This window comes from Haemorhous mexicanus, chromosome 1 (genome assembly GCF_027477595.1).
Source record: "Haemorhous mexicanus isolate bHaeMex1 chromosome 1, bHaeMex1.pri, whole genome shotgun sequence".
In the NCBI taxonomy this organism is placed as follows: domain Eukaryota; kingdom Metazoa; phylum Chordata; class Aves; order Passeriformes; family Fringillidae; genus Haemorhous; species Haemorhous mexicanus.
In genome coordinates this window covers 36,520,848-36,536,976 of record NC_082341.1, presented here as the reverse complement: position 1 = coordinate 36,536,976, position 16,129 = coordinate 36,520,848, and the positions used below count along the sequence as shown (strand labels likewise).

General features: G+C 39.5%; 1 protein-coding gene and 1 long non-coding RNA gene across 2 annotated transcripts in view; one reads left to right on the top strand and one right to left on the bottom strand.

Annotated features, from left to right (window-relative positions):
- Positions 1-16,129, top strand: part of SATB1 (SATB homeobox 1) — a 91,898-nt gene that overhangs the window by 2,550 nt on the left and 73,219 nt on the right. The gene's annotated exons all lie outside the window — the stretch shown is intronic.
- LOC132327174 (uncharacterized) lies at positions 11,367-16,125 on the bottom strand. The gene is made up of 2 exons (XR_009486459.1): positions 14,447-16,125; positions 11,367-13,791 (listed from the first exon to the last, which is right to left on the bottom strand). It is a non-coding gene; the product is annotated as an uncharacterized LOC132327174 (long non-coding RNA).

The window sequence follows — 16,129 nt, the reverse complement described above, 5'->3', positions numbered from 1 at the left end:
CCCCAGCAGCACTAAAACCTCTTCAGAGAGGTTTCTGTAGAGAGAATGTTTCTCCCACGTTACAGGTTTGGGATAGAGAGGGCTTTACATGTGTGCAACTGCCATTTAGATGATAATCAGTGGAAGTCTGTTGTTCTTCTTAAAAAAAAGACCAACAAAAAACCCCACCAAATCTTTTAAATGTATCAACTACTTGATTTTTCAAAGTACTGTTACCTTTTAAATGTTACCTATTTTTTTTGGTCTAAGTATTGTCAGAGGAATTTGAAGTAATTCCTTAGGTTTCCAGCTGTATTTGAAAAAAAAAATTAAGAAGATTACTTTATTAATAAAATAGTTTGTAATATATAGAAAAATACATTAAAGTAGATTTCTGAATTAAAACTGGAGGAAATATGACTTCTGAAATGCTTTAGTCATATTTCTAGGAACTATGGTATTTTAACATAGACTCTAGTGAAGCATTTTATTGCCTTCTTGTATATAACTGCCATTGCTCTCTCTAGATATATTTAATATATATCCAGTGAAGCCACAAACTTTCCTTCTACAACAGTTTAAACACATCTGGAACATTTTACTTTCTTATAATTTATGTTAATAGATGTAGAGTGTATATACAATCTTCTCAGACATCATTGCTTTTTCCAAAGGGGAATTTTTTTACTTTCAGTCAGGGAATATATTTATAAGAACAAAATAACTCAAAGTATAGGCAATTCTATATATCATTTTATTTTCTGTTATATTAGGTTGATTATATAAAGCTTTCATTTAGAGCGATGGGATGATGAAATTACAGAGGAGTGATTGGCTTTTGTTTTTTCAAATGGTTCAAGTTGAGGGCTGCAAAAATGAATGTTTTTTGTAAAGTTCTTTGAGTGCATAATATTTTTCATAGAATTCTGACAAATTAATTTAATAGAAAAGCCACAAGTCTCTTAGCCAGGTAAAATGGAAGTTCTGTTTTTGCCGTTATAGGCATCAGGCTTCAGTAACCTGCTGCTCTTGTGGAATGAACACTTTCTACTTAAAGCTATCATGCACCTACTGTTTATTTACGCTGCATTAAACTGACAGCACGGCAATCAGAGGAAAAAATATGACTTACTTTCCTGAAGTAAACACCAGTTTATAGGTTAGTGCCTGTATTTATATTCCTGTCGCCACTAAATAATGGCTGTCTCCATTTTAATATCTACCTATGGTGTTACCCAGGGCAGCTGGCTCTTCCTTGTTTAAAACAAGCAAAAAAGGAAGGTGGGGGTGAGGAAGAGAAGAAAGTTTTGTTATCATTCCGCTCTAAGAGGAACCTAATAGAAAAGTGATTCAGTATTCCTTTCTGTGGCAAGCCGAAGCCAGTTTTAAAGACATAGTATTCAGTTTTACTTGGTGTAATTGAATTGCATCTCAAACAGGGAAAACAGAATTCCTTAACAGTATTTGTCTATCCAAGACACTGTAATTGTATATTCAGGCAATGGCAGATTAAGGGCAGAAGCATTTTATTAATAACTGAAAGCACATATGTGTGTGTGATGAAAAATGTTCTGCAAATCTGTCACTATGCAATCAAGTGCATTTTTTAAACTTTAGTTGTCACAAAGTTGCTACTGATTCTAAAAAAAAAAAAAAAGAAAAAAAAGAAAAAAAAAGAAAGAAGTAAAACAGTTTGACGGTTAAAGAGTAACTTACAGTTCTTACTGCCTGCTATACGGAAATTTTGTAACTTTATAAAGTCAGTTTCAGAAAGCCCTGTTGATGTTACTTTTATTCTTGAAGTGATGAGTCCAAGTAGCCAGCATTTGAACTGGAGATAACTGCAGTCAGAATAACTTACAGTTTGTAAAAAGCTTCTCTAAATTCTCTGTCGAAGGACTCCATTAATAACTTTTACCTGAGAGGTTAATTCCTCCCTCAGATACTCAAAGTGTTATACTTAACACTAAGTTGGCTTGTTGGTCACTTCCCTTGGCAGTGGTATCATGAACTCTCAACAGCCCTGACCACAACTTGTACCTGTTACTTCCAAGAGGATATACTATGATGTTTCCTTCAAACATTTGCCATTCTGTGGCATCTAAGTTTACCACAGTTGTCATCAACACTTCATTACATAATGGATATCCATTCTATTGCTTTGCAAATGTCAGCTTTCTCATTGTTTCTGCACAGCATTGCTCTCAGTAGGTTTAAGTCTTGATAGAGATTAATTTTAAGGAGACTTGCCAGCACTGATCTTGTACATATGTTCCGATCTGGTCCTTGTGCCCTGTACCAGTTGTAACCTACTCTTAATCTGTTTTATCTAGTGCCGTGTACTAGGAATGGCATAGTAATAGTAGAGTACAGTAGTAGAGAGTAGTAACATACCTCAGGCACTGTCTGAATTCTAAATATTTCCTTTTAAACTTGCTGAGCCTGACTTTGCTCCCATGCACACTGATGTGTCACTGCAGAGCTTGGTTTTCACTGTTCCTGAGGGTCGGTGTTAGGTGTTCAGATGGGCTGAGGGACACACTAACGCTTAGTATTTGTGGCAAGGTCCACCTTTTAGCTATTTATTTAGAACACCAAGGCACAGCAATCTCTTTGGAGGTTTGATTCCCCTGTGAACCACTGTGCATTTGTGTTTGCTGGGATTGGGACTGTAAGACTTGCTTCCACTGGAGTGCAGGCTAGCTGCTGTCTCTGAGCTGTTGTAAAGCATTGCTGGTGACACCTCTGCACAGCTGTAGGCTGACAGAAGTTAGCTCTCGCTACCTCGTGCTTCGCTGCTGTGAACTGCAGGTTAGAGAGGCAGAGGAGCCTGCTGTTTTGCAGATGGGCCTCGGTCACCCCAGCTGCACCTGGGTGCAGAGCATCAGGATGGGCCACGTCTGTCAGCTGCGCTGGCCTTACATAACTTCCAGGGACTAGCTGCTCTATCTCTTTCCCGTGGCGCATTATGACATGGTATGACCTGAGGAGATGAGGGAGGTGCTTTAAACCTCAAGTGCATCTCGTCTTCCCGGGATCCTGCTCTGACAGGATTTATTTGGCCAGCAGCAATCATTTGTGGGTCGTTACACTTGCTGCTCACTAGATGAAGTGGTGATGCACTCAGACCACCTGTGCTTGGAGGACGGTCTCATAGTCTTTTCTGGTGTCTTGACTCCTGGTTCTGGTTTCAGCCCTGAAAAAAAAGTGTAATTTTGGGTTAATAACCGTCCATGCCATATTTGCCATCTTGATGCTGTAACCCTGATTTTGAAAATGCTCAGCACATAACTTTACATGAAGGAAAAGGAAGCTGCAGCACACTATCCTTTTATAAATGCGGCCTTAATATGCTCCTGGTTTATTTACCCAGCTATAAAATTAGTAGTATACGTGTTTCATAGAACAGTGAAGGATTAAGTAATTCTTTATATTTGTATATTAGTCCTAGAGTGAAAAACATTTTTAGCAGAAGTGCCAATAATTGCTGCTCTGAACTCAAACCCACATGCAAAGGTATGAGAAAGGTATTTCCTTTTCAGTAACTGCACTTAGAATGTGTGTCTGGTCATAATAGCCAAGTAATTAAAAACATTTTCAATGAAAATGAGGAAAGTTCTAACATCATACACACCCTATATTCCTACTTCTATTACATTAAAGACAGAAAAGAGAGGAAGGGAAAGAGAGTGGGAGAGAGCGTGCATGCATGCAGGGTCTCAGAAGGACCAAAGGCAAAAAATGAAGTGGGGAGGATTTCCAGACTGAGTTTTAAAATGTTTGTAATCAAAGATTAAATTAATATTTTTGTGGAGAGCCGTATTAAAAAGACTTTAAATCATTAGTGCTTTTCATCATAGGTGGGCTTTCTTGATAAATGTAAGAAGTCTCAAGAATAATTAAAGGCATCTTAAAACTTAAAAATGACAGTTTTAGCTTCTAAGGATTCATTGTAATGTAATAATACTGTATGCTTTTTAGTGTTACTTCTGCACTAGACATTTAATTACAGTCTTTGTGAGACATGTTATCTGTATAGTAACCAGTGCATAAAAAGAATGATATTTACTTTTACATACAAGCTCTTGCTTGCCAGCTTTCTTTTTAAGATTATAGATTAAGATCTCCAATCCAGAATGTTCATGACTTCAATGGAAACAACTTAATTTGACACAATTTTGGGGAGGAATGGAGCATTTATTGTAATAGTACTGCTTCTCTAGTCACACTTTTTGAAATAATACTTGAACTGCTGTTTAGCAGTGGGTTTTTTTTCTGTGCAAGGGCCCAAACTCAGCGTTCTTTGCTTGTTCAAAGGGTAGATTTTCGAATATCAAATGAAAAAGCATGTCTAATTTTTATATTGAGAAGTAGGATTAAAAAGACTTCTAAGCATAGTATGGTAGGTTTTTCACAGGTACAGTTTATTGCTGAGAGGAAATCTAGAGCTTGCTTTTGCTATGTCAGATATTAACTATTGTCCGAAACACACACTGGATAATATGAATTTATGAGGTTCATAGCTTGGTCTACCCATTCCTGTGAAAAAGTGAGGACATTTGCAAAGAGGAGCATAAAATTAGTTTTTCTTTTGCTAAGTTTCCAGATTCCCCTAACTGTGGAAAGTGTTCCTTGACATAGTGAACTTCCCACAGTTCCTAGGTCCCGCACTGCCGTCATTGCAGGATGAGGCATGAGGGAAAAGAAACCGCATCCAGCTGTTTTAAAGCAGAGCTTTTCGGTCGATAATATCTATCATACATCTTCTTTTAGGTCTTGTTTCTCATTTCTTACCTAGCAGTCCTGTGCAGGAATGGTATTGGTGTGGGTTTTGAGCCCCTAGTTTCGGTATGCTTTGAAAGAAAACCTCACAGTAAAGTCAGTCGGTCAAAATCAATCTCTGTCCCATTGACTGTATTTTATTGACTTTCTTTTTCTTTTTTCCTTCACTTGACTCACTGAATACCATAATCATTTTTGCCATTCCTGATGCCTTTCATTATAATCTTTTCAAGAAAATTTTATGGCATGTTTGCATTTGAAACCTGTGATTCCACTACTTTATTTGGGCTGCGAGCCCTACAAGTATTCGACTTCTGCATTGCCACCTAAAATGACAATTAAGATACTCATAGGTGTAGTTATTGTTTTCTAAGCATTCCAGAAGAATTTTATGGGTACCATGCAGGAGAATTGAACCAGTAGAATTTCTTTATATGTTTGCGGGATGACAGATATGCCGTAAGAAGCATTATACTGTCTGATAAATTGCATTACCAAGCACTATTTCATATAGGTTCTGTCTCTTTAAAAATGCAGTCTCCTCTATTTGCCCTATTAATTGTTGATATGTTGCCATCCACGAGACAAAAATTAGAGCTGTAATTAAATAATCATGTGATGCTCCTTAGTGCCAGTGAGAGCAAACTCATTTTTCCAGGCCCTGATGGTCACTGATTATTGTATTACTACTGGCTTGCTTTATTTTTTTTTAATGGCTCTATATTGCTGGGTTACCTAACCACTGCCCTTCTTTTCAAAATTAAAGGAATTGAAGAACATTAAGTCACTTAATTGGCCAGTAGTCTGTGGGGATACAAAGTAGTCATACCTTCTCTGCTTTTTGGTCACTCAATTGGTTCTACTGGGAGAACTACATCAGTGGTGTGGTTGTGTGCCATTTAATTTACACTGGTGTTTTGGCTGGGATGGATGCATATAGGGAATGCCAGGAGAATTACAAAAGGAGCAGGGTATTAAAATTCAGAAATGATTAAAATTGAAATAAAAGGATGCTGCTGCTTTGCCAGTACTCTGGCAGTCATAATGACACATAGAGATTAGTTTCCACCTTCATCTTTTCCTTCTTTCTCATTTCCTCTTGTTTATTGTTGACACATTTTCCTTATGTCTCTGCTTCTCAGCGCTTTTTTTTCACTGTTACATATTCCTACTTTTTCTCTTTCCTTAAGCATGGAGAAGCTTACTTAACCTTATTATAACAATAACAGAATAGGTTATTAATATTTAATATGCACATGATTAAAATTTCTCTCTTAAACATAGGTCAGCTCTATTATTAACTGACATGTTATTTTTCATTAAAAATTTTTATTCTGCCCTTACGGTTTCTCAAACACCCTTTACTTTGGTGGTGATTTAACACATAATGTTTAGAAAACTGTGTTAGGCTAGTGAAAAAAAAGAACTTACCAGTCATGGATAATCAATTATGCATGAATTCAGATATAACAGATGGAAACTGGTGAGTTAAAGTTTCTCTTTAGCTTCGTGATTTTTTTGTTTTGTTTTTGTGACACCTGTCTCTTATGTATAGATAAACATCTAACATAGCATACTGCTTTTCATGCATCTTTGTGTTTTTCGCTTTTTGGGTTTGGTTTTTTTTTTTTGTTTCTTTTTGGTTTTGTTGGTGTGGCATAAACTTATTTTCCCCTGTTTATAACTTACTATTTTTAATTTGTTTGTCTGTGAGCATTTCTATACTGCCTGCCTTTTCTAGGGCTGAAATGTCCTGTGATGAAGCAAGCATTTAATCTTCTAATAAAGTACACAATGTAATTTGACCTTAAAATTGTGTCAGCACGATATTTTAAATTATAGGAGTTCATTTTTGCCTCCAGCTGCTCATGGACTATAGTGTTATGACATTAAAGCAACAGGGTAGACTGCGGCTGGGCATATGTATTCATATATGCATATATGCACATTCTTGTGATTGTGATACTTATATAGGCGTTCCCTCCAAAGGCATTAATTAAATTTCTTTCAATCATTTGACAATGAAGTAGATTGCTTTACTGCTTTTTATTAAAAAGTTCAGTATGGACTGAGCGCAATACTTCTTTCGGTCACGGAAAGAATTTTACAGAACTAAATCAAGCAAAAATGACAATAACTTTTTTGATATGCCCAAAGCAATGACCATTGGTATTAAGTAAATGAAGATCTGAATATGTGTTATTTTTCTTTTTATACAAAAGTATCTAAAAGAGTTTTAAGCATGAACTCAGATGTGAGATGTGTTTCTGTGTAGCTCATTCGTGGCAGAATATTGAGCGATTCTTGTATTTGGAAGTGTTTGAAAAATATGGGGGTAAGTTGATTTGGATGTTATTTTTCTACAACTGCAATAATTTGGAGCATTTCTTCACCTGGCCCCATCCACTTTGGAAGTGGCACATTTGCAGATGTGGTGCAGAGAGGTTTTCCATCTGTATATCCATAAAGGAAAAATAAATTGAGAGAAAGCACTGTATCTTTCCTGAGCAGAATATTCCAAAACTTCTCATTTTATCAAGATTTGTGAAGGAAAAATCTAATATAGGAAGAAGTTTGTAGTATAACCTGCCAGAAGAAAATTAAAGAGAAGACATCTTTCCCCACAAATTTTTGTATTTAACACAGGAACTAACTTTTTACACACCTGTTATGGCATTTCCTCAAGTGTTTTCATGAATATAAATTACTATCATAAATATTAACCTCATTTTGCCCTAAAAATACTGTATTCTAATGAGTTTCCAGCTACTGCTCTCCATCTCAGTTTGTTTCCATTGTAGCCACTTCGAAGGAAATCTAGAAGCATAGTTGCTTTAAGAAAATATATACATCAAATACTTAAATATGTGTTTGTTAATTTCTCTCTTTGTGTGTGTGTGTGTTTGTTTTTGGGTTTTTTGGTGTTTTTGTTGGTTTTTTTCCAAATCAGAACAAGTATGTTTAACATTTTGAAGTTATTTGGTTTTGCTTTATGTTGTTTGCATTAAACTAAGCATACTCTGGCACATGTATAAATGACCTTTATCTTAGTGACACTACATATGCAAACCTTTTTTAGTTAGCACCTGGTAATATTAACAGGTATCGTGTTCCTTAAAAGAGCTGTGAATATTAACAGCTAATTGCTCCTGAAAAGAACTGAAAAACTCATTCATTCATCTTTGTTACTGTGGAATCATCTGAGTTTGAGATGGAGAGGAGCCCTAGAAGAAAATGCTAATTTGGCCAAAACCACCAACTTTCATTTTGTTTTACACCAAAACCACACATTTTGCATGTATTTCATGTACAGTGAATATTGACTCCTGTCAAGTTTGGCCGTAATTAGATGCACAGTTTTACTTACAAGGTTTTGAACCTTAGAAAAAGTGTAGCAGAACATGTGCAGAGTTCTGAGTTAATGAAACTGGAAACAGGACATTTCATGTGGTTTTGTGTTTCATAATGAAAGTTTGACATAGTTCAATTCATCAATCAGTTCTAACCATTTCCTTCGACTTAAAACTCTTCCATATTTTCAGTTTGTGTCACTAGATTTTTAGTTGTATTATCAGGTCAGTGACAGAGATGATCTCCTGTCGGTGAAGAATCCCAATGTAAGAATTCAGCGTGGTTTGAGCTTGACAGCACAAACATCTAAGTCTAGATAATAATACTTGAATAATCCTCTGTAGGGCTAAGTGCAACTGTTCAGATGTTTTCTGCTGTAATGCACAGTTTTGCTTGGGCTGTGTGAAATTCATCCCTACCCAGAATTGTTGGATTAAATTTCTGTATTCATAAAAGCATACTAACTGGGATAGAAGCACAGTGGTTGGAAGTGAGGGAAAATGAGTCACAAAATGGGGGGAAAAAAGCAAAACCAGTCAAAAAATTGCAAACAACATTGAAAAACACTTAAGAGATAACTTGCTGTAACTTTTCTTTTAACAAGTAAAAATAACAGGAACTGTGGCTTTCTATGTCCAGGGATCATGATTTAAATACTGTTAAATTAATAGAGCTTCTATTCAGACACATCCCTAAAATAACCACTTATCAACACTCTTTTAGGTAACAATTATATGCTCATCTCATGCCTAGGAGTTATTTAGTGCTGTGATGATGAGGGCTTTAGCAGGAACCACTCTTTTTTCATCTCTTAGTGTCCCACATTAAGCATCTTCACATGAAAGACCTAAAAATTATACCTCTGGGTAGAAAGCTGTGAAATTAGTGACCTGCTGAACATACATTTATGACATGGGAAACTTGGCTGATCCTAAGATGCCAACTTTCCTCCTTTCTTCAAGCTGCCTAATTGCATAAAATATTATTATATAAAGCTCTATTGCATTTTTTTAATTTGTTCTTTTTTGTGGAAGTAGTTTGCTGTAGTTGCCACATGGAAATTACAAGCATTACTCATCAAGGTCCTAGTCTAGTGTTAAGGATGGAAGAGAATATGGTCTTCAAAATGCTTTTTTTTAAGTTGAAGGGTTTTATTTGAAGCGGTTCTGAAGTCCACAGTCATAAAACATACTGGCTTATATTAAATGACATATAGGTAGGGTTTGTGAGAGTTTATGTCCTACTATTGATAGCAAAAAGTGAACACGGTTTGTCCACAGAGCAGGCAAGAGACTGTGCAACTACAGAGTAAGATTTATGTGATTACCACTAATATTGATTGCTGTGATCTTTTATGGGAAAGTGGGCACCTCTCTATTACAATTTTAAGCAGGTGAGATTTCTTGTGGCAACCAGGGGTGCAAAGACTTACTATTCTCATTAGCGCTCTTGTTTACCCTTCTCTACATCATGCCAAGCAGATTTGTTGGAATTTACTCCATAATTTTCTTCCAGCATTTTGCCTCTCCATGACTCACCAAGGGGTGAATTGAAATAACTGTTGGGGCCACATCTGCAGAAGTATGTATTTACTTCAGTTGCACAAGCATCTTAGTCAAAATAGACATACAGCTATGAAATGACTTGCACAAAATGGTGCAGTAGTTTGACTAAAAGTAACTTGTTTTATCCATGATCACATTTTGCATATTCTTATTCAACTCCATTTTAAAAAAAGATTCTGTGATTGAAGTACATTGCTGATAATATTTGCAAGAGTAAACGAGCCTCGTCACAGAGGCAATCAATAGGGAGATGTCTGTTTGTATATGATTTTACATATCTGCAAGCTAGCTGAGACATCCAGCTAAAAAATGCTGCACCATGGGACACTGTGTAGATATCTGATACTTCCCAGGAGCCTTGGGGTCTGTAAACTAATGAATGCACTACATGTAGCCATATATGTAGGTTTTTCACCTCTGACAAATATGGTAAGGATAATTTACTTCACTTAATAACCAATTAAGTGCAGTTCAATACAGCTGACTATCGTAAGTTAAATATTCATTTTACGTAACTGTTTCAGGACATGGTGTGTGAGAGAACACAAACGAGCAGAAATTGCTCATGCAAAATGTGAGAGGGGACGACAGCTTGTGTGCGATGCCTTTCAGTGCTATGAATTTCATTTCATAGCACTTTTGCTTTTTGACAGGCATCCTATCCAGGCTGGGGCAGGTTGCAGTCAAAAAAATCTAGGTTGGTATGTAACTTTTGAGCTCAGCGTGGGGGATGTCGCAGAATGCTGTGATTCACATTGGTGTGCATTGGATTCTTGGGTCGTACGTAAATTGAGATTGCCGCAGTCAGGTTGGTTGAGGCATTTGAGCGGTGTCAGGCAACTATTGTTGTTCAGGGCAAAGCGAAGGGGAAGTTAGTCTGAGGAGACTGAAAAACTTTAGTCCGAGCTGCAAAACTTGTAGGGCTATGGGACTGCGTTGGCACAGCAGCAGTGATGTGCTGAGGTTTGCACAGGTAGACGTGGGAAAGGACTGTGGGGTGTATCCTTCCCCTTCACCCACAGCTCTGTCTAACCCACGTGGCAATTAGGCACAAGCCCTCCGGGGCGTCACCCACCTTCCGGCCACAGATGTTTACCTTCAGAAAGCCACAGAATGGTAATGCCATTGCCTTGCTGTCCAGCTGCTACCATCACCCATAGAAGTGTGCTCGTCACACCTTGCAGTGGGGGAAATGCATTCAAATTCCTAATGAAGAGAATTTCCCAGCTGTCCCACTGCTGCTGCACAGCTCTGCATCACCTCCAGCATGGGATGGTGCTTACAGGTTGCCCAAAGGGCTGCAGCATTGTCAGAAGTACCTATGTGTAAAAGCCAATCAGCCTGATCTCCCCAAAGAAATCTGATAAAAGAGAATACACAGCCATGATGGTTTTGCTCTGCTGCCAGGTCATTTCTGTTTGCATTGCACAAGAGCCAAGCCTCAAGATTTGGGCCCATATTTCCTAATTTATTTTGAAAAAGAAAATATTGGAACCGAGACCTTAGGAGGCACTGAGGCAACATGCCACACTGGAGAATTTGTTTTGCTTTGCAGCTACTGAGACGGCTGCCTGAGAGTTAATTCACCATGGGGTTGAAAATACGCAGCCCAACTTTTTAAATATTTCTCTTATTTCAACATAAGCTAGGGTAAAATGCATTTATATATAATAAAAACAGTGCAACAACTTTATTAAGGATTAATAACCTTTATTAAGCATATATTTGCCTGCTGTACGTTGACTGGAAGCTATGAAAAATGGGATGTTACTATTGCCGCGTGTTTAAATGATTGCCTGCATATGTATCCATGACAATATCTATTCATCTTCTGTTCTTTATATATGTTTTTATTATAAATATCTTTATTCTAGCTGAACATTTTAATATCAAAGTTGACACAGTGAAGTGCAAATTGGAATAGGTCAAATGAAAATCAGATATCTGTATCTTGAATTATTTCCAAGTAGTTCGGTATTGATAAGAGATATCTGATTGTTGAATATCTGTCAAGACGTAGCAACCTTCAGTAATTCGTGCTTTCTAGTCAAAGCAAGGGTTTCATGCTCAGCTTTCCAAGTCTGTAGTAAATACTTTACCAGGCATAAGTGGTGTATGGGAATTAGATTAATCCATGTGGTAGAGAGTTTATAAGGTTTATAGTGCATATATGCAATTTCAAGAAGAGAGTTCTTTTCCATAATCATTTTTCTCAAGCATAGGAAGCATATGCACAATTATATAATTAACAGAATATTTGTTTGTCAGTGTTTGGTTATGTGCGTAATAATATCATTATTAGGCCTTCTGTGCTCCTGTATTATCAGATTGTTATCTCCCTGCTCCTTTAATTCACCATCTCTGCTTTTTAGATTAATCACTTTGTTTTAATCCAAACATTGTGTTGTTTTGGTTTGTCTTTTTTTTTTTTTTAACCAGGAACAGAATGATTTGTGAACACCAAAGCAAAAGTTATTTTAGAAGATTTTAATCTTTTGTTGTTGTTATTTGGTTTTGTTATTGTTATATCTAGTAATCATTTTTATAAGGTGGTATTTTAGTCCCAAATCTTGTTCCAGATCATATTTGCTCTATTCTAATCAGCTCTGCATCTCTTAAATTATCTTAGTGTCCTTTTCCTCCATCATGCTGCAGGCAGCATACTGCCAGCTGAAACTCACATCCTTCATGATTTTCTTCTTTAGTGGACAGTCTGGCTTACTGCTGAAGTTTAAGTTTACCTTATCAGGCTTTTTTGAAAAGCTTGAAAAAATAATACACTGATATTTTCCATTGTGCCCACAAACTTTGAATTAAATTAGTTAATACAGTTTTCCTCCAAATATTCAATTGGGAAATACATATATATATATATATTTTTTTTTTAAAGAGGGACTGATTGATACTCTATCTTGTTGAAAAAAAGATTGGTTTTTAAACAAACAACAACCCGCTAGACAGTTACCCCTTGATCATATGTTATGGAAGATGTCATCTACATTTCCCCTTGTTTTTTTTTGTGAAACATGTTTCTTTGGTTTTGGGTTTTGGTTTTTATTTTTCCTTTTCAGCAGTCTCGGTAATGATCTTAGTAAGCCTTTTCAAGACACACAACATAGGTACAACTTTTCATGTTTCATACATATGCCACCTCCACTTGCTCTGCTTTGAATAATAGTATTATGTAACAGTGTATTCATTTTCCAGCCTTGAATTTCTTTGCTTCTGAGATTATAATCTATTTTATGCATTGCAGAATATGATAAATATTTCATGCATTTTGCCCTATTACCATTTTCTTTTTCCTGCATGTCCTATATGCTGTTTGTGCTTATTTTAGTAAACATCAATGTGATTCTTTACCTTGTCTTGGTGCATTCCTCTTCTTTAATAATAAGTAAAATATGCGTAGTGCAAAATTTTCTCTTTATAGACTTAATGATTTTCCCTTTCTGTGTTGAGAGGCCATTCTATTTTGTGTATTACAGGACTGGTATTAGCCTTCTCACTCACCTACTTTTGCTGCTGCCTCATGTTTGTATTTTGTTGTTGCTTTGTTGTCGGTTGTTTTAAAGTTGCTGCCCTAAACATTTTGGCTATATACCTGTCTATGCAGTAATTCATGTTTTCTTTGGTCGATGATGCAACTCTCCCTTTAGACATAGTCAATTCAAACACTATGCATTTTATCAATAAAGAAGTTTAATTTTTCCCTTATCTCGCAGCTTGTACAAACTTGTTGCTTTCAAGTTTGTCTAGTTGGGTTACTTTCTTCCAAGTGCATGATGGGAGAAAGCCATGTCTGTCTCGCAGACACTTATTTTGTCAATACTTTACCACCTTTTAGCTTTCACCTTTCAGGGGTGGCTTTCGGTCCCACGCTGCGGACTTGACACAGGGGCAGTTTTGTGGCGTGGGGAATGTGGCATCTCGCCGCCCCGAGCGCGGAGCGATGTATCGCTCTCGCCCACGGTGCGTTGCAGCTTGCTCTGGTTGGCCGCGGCGCTCACCGGAGCCAGCAGACCGCGGTGGATGATGCCCTGCGCGGAACGAGGCCGGTTTCACTCAGCCTCGGCCGCCTTTCAGAACCGTGGCTGGCGCTGTTCTTTCACCCCTGTCGGTATCGAAGGCAAGGGTAGGGAAGGAGAAACTTCTTTCCCCCACGTGGGCCGCTGGCTGCCCGGGGCGGCCCCCGCGGCACGTCCCCACCTGCGGGGCCGCCGCCGCCGCCGCCACCGTGCACCTGCCCGGCGCGGCCCGCGCAGGCTCCGCGCGGAGGGGCGGGGGCTGCGCCAGCGCCGCGCACCCGGCAGCGCCGGCAGGATATTGTTCAGCCTTCACCCCCGCCCCTCTTCCTCCTCCTCCTGCTGCGGGTGCTGCTGCTGTGCCCCCATGCCCGTCCCCCCCGGCTCGCCCCCTCCGCCGCAGGCCCCATCTGCCGGGGGGGCGCGCTGTGGCGCGGGGCGGCGCGGAGCGGGGCGGCGCGGGCATTGTGCGCGGCGCAGGCAGGGCCGCCTCACCCGCACCCAGCGAGCTGCAAATTCGTGCGCGCCCGGAAGCCGCACGCCCTCTTCCCCCGGCCCCCCCGCTCACCTACCGCCGCCGGCGGCCGCCCCCCCCCCCCCCCGGCCCGGCCCGGCCCGGCCCGGCCCAGCGCCCCCTCCCCGCTCCTCGCTGCGGTCCCCTTCTGCCACCGCACTTCTGCCGACCCCCTCCCCCTTCCCCAGCCTCCCCTCCCCCACGCCTCTCTCCTTCACCACCACCACCACCTCCTCCTCCTCATCTTCCTCCTCCTCCTCTGCCACTTTCTCTCTCTCTCCCAGGACGCGTCGGATGATCCGGGGCCGCTGGGGAAGGGCTCCGGGCAGCAGCAGGGAGGCTGCGTCCTCCTCCCGTCTCCGGCTGTGGGGAAAAAAAAAAAAAAAAAAAAAAAAAAAAAGCCGGTGGCCTCGGTGTTATTTTGTATTAAAATGAGGAGGAGGAAGAAGAAGCAGCGGCAGCAGCGGCAGCGAGCGGTAGCGGAGAGGAGGAGAGGAGGCTGTGAGCAGGGGACGGCGGCGGCAGCAGCAGGAGGAGGAGGAGTAGTGATGAGTCAACTAATAATTTAATGGGGACAGAAACAGAGAGGGAGAGAGAGAGGAGGGGGGGGAGCAGAGCGAGGCAGCTCCGTCCGGGGACACACACACATACACACGCACATATCCATGTAACATCCAGCAACAACCACCAAACCGGCCTAAATAACAACCATACCCAGCCAGCCAGGGGAAACGAGAATTAAAAAAAAAAAAAAAAAAAAAAAAAGACAAAATACAAAGCCTACCATTATTATTCTTTTTCAATTGTTACTGGGGGTTTTTTTGCTGGCTTGGTTTTTGTTGTTGTTGGCTTTTTGCAACCTTTCTATTTTATTTTTTTTACCCCTTCTTGCGAGTAACTCTTTTCGGAGTTCCCAGATTTTCTTTTTTTTTCTTTGCAGAAGCAGAACCAGTTTTTTTGTTGTTGGTTTTCTTTTTCTCCTTTTTTTATCTTTTTTTTTTTTTTTTCCTAATAGGATCGGGGTTTTTTTAAATTATAATTTCTCCCGGTGTTGGACTCGGAGGGAGTGAAACCTCGTCACTTTTTTGTAGTGGTGGTTGTGTGCCTTGTTGTGTGTTTCCTTCCTCCTCTCTGTTCTTTTTCTCTCTCCCCTCCTCTCTCGCTCCCTCTCTCCCCCCCGTCACTCGCACAACAGCCCCCGGTAAATGAGAGGAGACAGGTCCTCTCTGCCTTTTTTTTTTTCTTTTTTTTTTTTTTTTTTCCCCTCCCCGGACCGCAGAGGCGAGATTAAAAGTGGCATTTTAGTGCCTTTTCCTGCAATTTTCTCTCCACTTTTTTTTTCCTCTTTTTATCTCCAGTAGCGATCTCTGGGGCTGAGGTTTCCGCAGAAAGTTTGGGGGCTGTTACGGTGTATATTTTTGCGGAGGGGGAGGGGAGCGGGCTCCTTCTGTGTGTGCTGCTCCTCTGGGTGCCTATTGGAGAATAATAGTGTAAGTGACAACCTAGAAGTAGACTTTCTGCTCTTCACACTGGATAGAAAAGCTGCCTTTTTTTTTCTTTGCTTTTTTTTTTTTTTTAATAACCCCCTTTCTCACTTGATCCTTTATGCATTGGTTTTATTTTTGAAAGGATAGCTAGACTTAAATCACCCTCCACCTTAATTTAAACCTGCTACTTATTTTTAAATTATTATTATTATTATTATTAATTCCTCGTTTTGAGCGTTACACTTGTCTGATCAATTTGATCTGCAGCTCTGTCTTCCGTTGCTAAACCTCGAAAACTGGCTCTCTCAAAAGATATTTAATCTCTATTTTTTTTGTCCATTGCCATTTTTGCTCATGGCTACTCTGTTTCTCGCTATCTGTTTTTGCCCCTCCCCGCCTAGAGGAAAATAGCAACAAGAAAAAAAG